The sequence below is a fragment of the Euphorbia lathyris genome, chromosome 7 (assembly GCF_963576675.1).
Source record: "Euphorbia lathyris chromosome 7, ddEupLath1.1, whole genome shotgun sequence".
Taxonomy (NCBI): domain Eukaryota; kingdom Viridiplantae; phylum Streptophyta; class Magnoliopsida; order Malpighiales; family Euphorbiaceae; genus Euphorbia; species Euphorbia lathyris.
In genome coordinates this window covers 54486385-54494112 of record NC_088916.1, presented here as the reverse complement: position 1 = coordinate 54494112, position 7728 = coordinate 54486385, and the positions used below count along the sequence as shown (strand labels likewise).

Below are 7728 nucleotides of genomic sequence, written 5' to 3'. Positions count from 1 at the left end.
CATTCTCCTATATGCAAATGTTCCATAAGGACATGTGAAGGTTGTTTTATCTTGGTCATCCGGGTAAATATATATTTGAAAGAATCCGGAATAGCCATCAAGAAAACAATAAAATGCATGACCGGCTATCCTTTCGATCATTTGATCGATGAAAGGTAAAGGAAAATGATCTTTCCTAGTTGCCTTATTTAGGTTCCTATAATCTATACAAACCCTCCAACCGGTGGTGGTTCGCGTAGGTATTAATTCACCTTCATCATTCCTTACTACAGTTATACCTCCCTTTTTGGGTACACAATGGATTGGACTAACCCATTCACTATCCGAAATAGGATAAATGATTCCATTGTCTAAAAGTTTAGTAATCTCATTTTTGACTACTTCTTTCATGTTCGGATTTAAACGTCTTTGTCTATCCGCTTTAGGTGGCTTATCTTCTTCTAAGTGAATCCTATGCATTACAATACTAGGATTAATTCCTTTTAAATCTGAAATCTGCCATCCCATACTTCCTATTCTATTTCTAACAACTTCTTTCAATTTTTCTTCTTGATTTTCTGTTAATTTGTTAGAGATGATTATAGGTAGAGTATCACTTCCGCCTAGGAAAGTGTATCTCAGATGGTTTGGTAATTCTTTAAGTTCTAATTTAGGTGGAACTATTACTGAAGGCGGAACTGGTCCATCTTCTCGAATCAAAGGCTCTGGGTCCTTATCTTCTAATTCTTCACCCATTATAGGTTCCATTATTTCTTCTCTTTGGACAATTTCATTAACACATTCTTCAACTAAATCAAGCTTCATACAAGCGAAATCCTCCATAGGATATTTCATTGCTTGATTCATATCGAACTCGATCTTATCGTCACCTATTCTTAAAACTACTTTTCCTTCCGACACATCAACTAGAGCACGTCCCATGTTCATGAATGGTCTAACAAAGATTAGCGGACAATTAGCATCATAAGCAAAATCTAAGATAACAAAGTCAGTAGGAAAAATAAATTTGTCAACTTTCACCAAAACGTCTTCAATTATACCATATGGTCTTTTAGTGGATTGATCCGCTAATTGCAAAACCATATTGGTACGCTTGATGTCTTCTTCTAAACCTAATTTCTCAAAAATAGACAATGGCATCAAGTTTATACTAGCTCCTAAATCACAAAGACAACTTGGGAATTCCATATTTCCCAAAGTACACGGAATGGTAAAGCATCCGGGATCTTTGAGTTTAGTAGGTAATTTGCTTGATACTATCGAACTACATTCTTCAGAAAGTGAAATGGATGAAATTCCTTCCCAACTAATCTTTTTTGAGATTAAATCTTTCAAGAATTTTCCATAGTTAGGATTTTGCGTAATTGCATCCATGAATGTTAAATTTATATGCAAATTTTTAAGTTTATCTAAAAATGATAAAAGTTGTTTATCATGGTCCTTATTTCGGACCCTGTGTGGAAAAGGTGGTTTTGGTACAAAAGGTTTTGGATTAGAGTCAATTGGCGTATCTTTTTGTTTTAATGTATCTTCTTTGGATTTTGGTAAATCATTTCCAGGTAAAGTTGAATTTCCGGGCATTTTCGGACCTAAATAGTTTTTTCCTGAGCGAAGAGTGATAGCCTTAACATGCTCTTTCGGATTTTTTTCCGTTTGGCTGGGAAGACTTCCCTCTTTGCGGGATGGAATTGATTTAGCAAGTTGTCCAATTTGAACCTCCAAATTATGGATGCTAGATGATTGGTTTTTGATAAGCTGATCGAATTTACTTTCGATCCGTTTAAAACCATCGTCTTGATTACTTACCTTTCCATTCATAGCATCAATAAATTTGTCGATTTTTGAAGATAAAGTGCTAATCGTATCTCTTGTTTGATTTTGATAATTATTTATCCGATATTGATTAGCATTTGCATTATTATTATTATTACCATCTTTCCAGTTAAAGTTAGGATGATTTCTCCATCCATGATTATAAGTATTAGAATAAGGATTAGTAGTTTGGTTTTGTCCTTGGACAAAATTTACCTGTTCTATCTCATTCATACATTCGTAATCAATGTCTCTCTGGATTGGATCATTAGGATCGCATGGTGCCATAAATTTATCAATTTTGTGCGATAAGACAGAAAATTGGGCTTGTAACATTGCTACAGGATCAAGATTCATTATACCTTTAACCGATGATGTACCTGAGGATGATGGTTTCGCCGTCGGTATATGGCCACGCTCGGCGGGCCACATACTGCTGTTGATTGCCATTTCTTCCAAAAGTTCTCTTGCTTGGGCGGACGTCTTCTTCATAAATAACCCTCCAGACATAGCATCTAATGAACCTCTAGTTGTAGGATTTAATCCATTATAGAATGTCTGCATTAAAAGTGCATCTGGCAGTTGGTGGTGTGGGCATAAACGTTGAAGTTCTTTAAAACGTTCCCAAGCTTCATAAAGAGTTTCATTATCATTTTGTGTAAAAGATGTCAACTCTTTGATGACTCTTGCGGTTTTTGCTAAGGGAAAATATTTTTGTAAAAATGCTTGGGCTAATTGGTCCCAAGTTTCAAATGTTGCAGCAGGCATAGAAGTTAACCAAATTTTTGCCTTATCCTTCAAAGTGAAAGGAAATAGGCGAAGTTTGATTGCTTCGGCTGTTACATCAGTAATTTTAAAAGTGTCACAAATTTCTAAGAAATTTGTCAAATGTGCATTAGGGTTTTCGTTAGGTAGTCCATAAAACGTTACGTTGTTTTGCAACATATTAAGCAAAGCAGGCTTAATTTCAAATTGATTTGCGTTTATACGGGGTCTAACTACACTATTAGTTACACCGGCCATTCCTGGCCTAGCATAATCCATAAGTGTCGGTGGATCGGCCATAATCTCTGGCTGGTCTACTTTGGTTTTTAAGGGTGTTTTGTCTTTGTTTTTGTTGTTTTTCTTAAGTGTTCTTTCAATTTCTGGATCTAAAGGATCTGGTGGCGTGCCCGAATTTCGCAAACTGCGCATGAACTTGAAATTGTTACACGAGCCAAACTACCTTCAAAACAAAATTGAAAACAAGTTATATAACTGAAAATAAATAAAATATAAAAATTGTATAAAAATAATGTATAAACCTATATTCGAAAATAAAATACGAAAAATAAAAATTTTGTCAAAAATTTTGGCGTATCCCCGGCAACGGCGCCAAAAACTTGTTGAGCGATTTCCGCAAGTGCACGGTTTCGCTTGTAGTAATAAAAATATCGATCCCACAGGGATACGTTTTTTTAACGAAAAAAACTTATTTTTTGAATCTTTTAATTTCGAACTAGTTAGATTTACTATTAAATGTAAATGAAAAGTGAAAATTAGTTTAATTGAATTTAGGAAATTTGTTTAATTGAATTTGTGAACTTTGAGTATTTGAAAATGCTGGAATAAGATTTTATATTTAGAATAAATCGATTGTTAGAAAGGTCTTCTGATTTTAAGGATGAATTTTACAAAACAGGAACATTTAGAACTTTTTAGAAAAACGAATGAATTTATTCATTTGCATTAAGCAAAGAAAACAACTTAAACTTTGTATCAATTATGATGATGAAATAAATGACGGAACCTCTAATTAATTGGCTTTGAACGCGATAAAACCCTTTCGGGATAGTTGTCCTTACTCAAATTAAAACTCTTTCGAGATGATAATTTGCCTAAGTGTTCAACAAAGTTTCCTTGTAATGATTTTGAATTCAAGTGCATATTAATGAAAACACCAGCCTCACTTATATTGGATTGGTTACCATAAGTGCTGCATAACGATTTGTCGAATAGAACAGACTTTATTAGATGAAATATAAATTGATACAAGTTTACAGAGAACAAGGAGCATCGAGTCCTTCGAGGGCGTGCAAGTGAAGGGCTTGATCGGTTCCGCTTCCTTGGGTTTCCTAAGAGGTTGTCAGGCTCAGGGGCGAACACTCTACTCAATCTTCTCGCTGTAACTTCGTAATAGGGATTCGGTCGGCCACTACCATGATGCAAACTAAAACTGGAAAAATGTCTAAACGCTACTGAGTTGTAATTAAACTATAAACAATATGTGTACCTCATCTTGTTTTGTACAGAATCTAATTTCTAACTCTCGAAATGTGTTTACTTAGAACGTCGACATAAGTTCTACGCTCTGATTCTATATCTATATTATAACATTTCACTGCTACTTTTTCTCAACATCAACTCTTTATTTATAGATGTTGAAGGGTTGTGTTTGAAGTGATGTATCCGTTAGTTAAGAGTCGTGTCCGTTGTGAAAGGACGTCTTTATCCACTTGAACGAACGCGTTTCTTGGATTTTCAGCATGTGTTAAATGCTCTTTGTAAATTTTCTGCACTTACCGAGGATGGTAATCCGCGGCCGTGAATGACGTAGCATTGAGTTGAATGACGGACGAAGGGGAGAAATAGCTATACCACGCGTGTCGCGGCCGCGGGTTGAGGATCCACTGTCGCGGCCCGGTGATTTTTCTCACTTCTTAGCTTTCATTCGTGTCTTCGACTTGGCGCTTTCGATTTACGTCGTCTTTGACTCCTTTTGTAGGGTTTTTCTTCTGTTTTAGATCCTTTTTCGTTCCTATTTGGATTTTACCAAATATTTAGGTACCTTGCAAGAAAGAAAGATATTCGAGAGTAAAAGTAATCTAAACAGATATAAATAACACGAATTTGTAATAAAAATGATGTAAATGTTAATGATATTTTAGGTATATTTTGGGCTTAACACTGTGATAGGATACAGTTGAAATCCCCTATGAACAGTGTAGGGAGAATAGAGTTCGATGAAATTTGGCTTAGTAATTCCCAAGAGCGATGATGAAGACTTCGATCAGCATAGCCATAGAAAGAGATAAGTCTCCAGTCCCCTTTCAAAGTATCATGGAACTGTAATTCAATGTGTCGGGCCGAGTAACCCGTAACCGAGAGAGCCGAATCATCATTCCAAAAAACTGCCATCCCCCCACTGTGTCCGCGGCTGTCCACAGCAAAACAATTACTAAAATTCAGTTTCCGCTTTACAAAATTCACCCTATTTCTGTCACACAAAGTTTCTATCAGACAAAGAACCGTTGGAGAATGTGTTTTGGCAATCTCGACGAGACTGCGAACTGCCCGGGAATTCCCCAATCCCCTGCAGTTCCAACTGAGGCAACTCATTGGTCCCGGCGGACCTGAATCTCAGGCCTCGCCGAATCGGAAGTGTTTGATGAGTTCAAATCCTTATTGGTGCGAGAAATGGACCCATCAGAATTGGCTTTTTGGTTTTGAGCTGGTAAAGTGAAGATGCTGGGCATTGTACTTGGCACAGCTGATGCTTTGGGATTCAGGTTTGATTCATCCCTGCGTCGTTTCTTTTCATCCTGTAATTCAAGTAGCTCATTTTCGTCTTGCTCCATTTCAGTATCAGCATCTCCTTTTTTATTTGCGTTTCCATCCTGTCCTGTAGTCTGACCACGACTTGCAGTTTTTGATTGTGAACTAGCACCTGTATTAGTACAGTCTGTGAAAACTGGTCTGCTATTATTATTATTATTATTATTATTATTATTTATACTTTATCATTATCTATAAATTAGATAAAAGTCAAGAAATGATAGTTTATTAAAGTATATATCGTTTAATAAAAAAATTAAAACTAAAGTATGCATCCATATTTAAAAATTAGGAACTGCATCCATATTATGAATTATTTCTAAAATTTACCGAATTTATCAATGTTAGCGATAAAGTTGCACCATTTTAGACGTTAGGGGTAAAATTACTCCTGACCCAAAACGTTATGTTTGCACTTTAACCCTTAATTAGAATAAAAAGTTAAGAGTTTATATTCATATGAAAATTTGTATTTAATTTCATAGACTTTAAATTATATGTAAATTTGTGTTTGTATGTAATTTGTATTTTTAATTTAAATTAGACTCATTTTTATTTAATTTTATAGGCTTTTATCGAGCCAAGATTTTATCAACCCGAGCTTTTATTTGATATCCAATTTAGTTTTATCTCTAATAATATATTTATTTATTATTGATATTATTAAATTTACTAGAACCATTATTATTATTATTATTATTATTATTATTATTATAAGTTTATTAATGTCAAATATTATCATTAAAATTATTTTAAAGTCTAATATCATCATTATTGTTAAGTTCGGTTAAGTTCGGTAGCATTCACTTAAGTTCAGTAGCATTTAGTTAAGTTCAGTAGCATTCAGTTCAATTCAGTTCAGTTCAATTCAATTCAGTATTCAGTAGCATTCAGTTCAGTTCAGTTCAGTTTTTTTCAGCGATAAAGAACAGAGCCTAATACATGTAGTCGTGTTATAACCGTGAGCCCCGAACAGTTAGATTTGGACCAAAGCAGACTTTATCTATAGGTTATTAGGTCAGACTGTTATAATAAGTATTAGAATCGACTCTTCACTTACGATGTGTGATTCAAGGACAAACTAGGGGGAAACTGGTGGACTAGTAATGCTCCAGTCCAAAGTGGGTGATGTCGAGATGGCAAACTTAAGCAAGGATCACTTTCAAGGATGATGATAGGGATATGAATAAACCGAATCCCATTACGGAAATGAAGAGAGAGCGACTGTAACTGTAACTTATTAATAAGATAGATTTTTAATATATGCAGACGCATTTAATGTAATATAAATGTTTTGAATAATTTAATGTATGAAAATATGAAACAAATTGATAATTAAAAGATATAGACAAGAAGAAGGACATTACATTGGATGCTTTTTGTTCCTATTAATATCAGAAGAATATATAGGCAAAATAAAATATAGTAGAATAGAAGCTCATATAGTCAATGTTGTGTCAGAGACAACATGGCTGCTTTGAAGGAGTTTTTCTCTAAAATGAAATAGGAAACAAATATTGGAAGCCCAATAAAGTTGGTCTATTTTGTTCTTCATTAATGGAAATGAAATCTAAACAAGCTTTTCTCTTATTATTTTTTCTTTTTCTCCATTAATGGAATCACTACTACTACTACTAGCTACCCTTATTTCAATTCCTTTTTTCACATGTCATAATGTTCAAATTTCAATTTCTTCACAATTATGGAATGAGGTTGATTTTTAAATCTAAGAGTATGGCCTCTCACATGAACATTGAAAGATATAGCAAAAGTAGCCCGGGCAAGCAATTGTTGAGGCAAGCCTCTTATCGGGTAATCTCCACATTCGTTGTTGTAAATTTTGTTCACTCACTTAAATTGAGAGCCATGAAAGCTTTGTTAGGAAGACATATGTTCTTTCTTCTTATTATGAAGCATCACCTCATGAGGATAAGATTGAGGGCCAGGAAGTGTGTGAAGAACGACCTCGATGTGTGAAACCAAAAAGGGAATTGTCTGGGAGTCTGGAATCAGTTGACTCCAAACCATGGTGGGATCATGAAGGATTTCAAAGTTGAGTGCACTCCCTATAGGCATATGGCGCCACCCTCGAATAATGACGTAGAGCCTAGTTGGAGAAATGAACACGAGGTTTTCGTGACTCGAATCCGTGAGATAGTGTATTCTGCAACCACCTTGGGCCTTGATAAGTTATTGGTGATTGGGAGTGGTTCCATTGAGATTAAGGAGGGAACATGAGTCATTGGGTGTACAAAGCGGATAACACATGTTGGGGAGCATGCTATTTCTTATCCTATGATAGACTTAGGGTCCAAAATATTT

General features: G+C 35.0%; 1 non-coding gene across 1 annotated transcript; it reads left to right on the top strand.

The window, feature by feature from the left end:
* Nucleotides 1-2392: 2392 nt before the first annotated feature.
* On the top strand, nucleotides 2393-2499 carry LOC136201622 (small nucleolar RNA R71). The gene has a single exon (XR_010673968.1). It is a non-coding gene; the product is annotated as a small nucleolar RNA R71 (small nucleolar RNA).
* Nucleotides 2500-7728: the final 5229 nt, after the last annotated feature.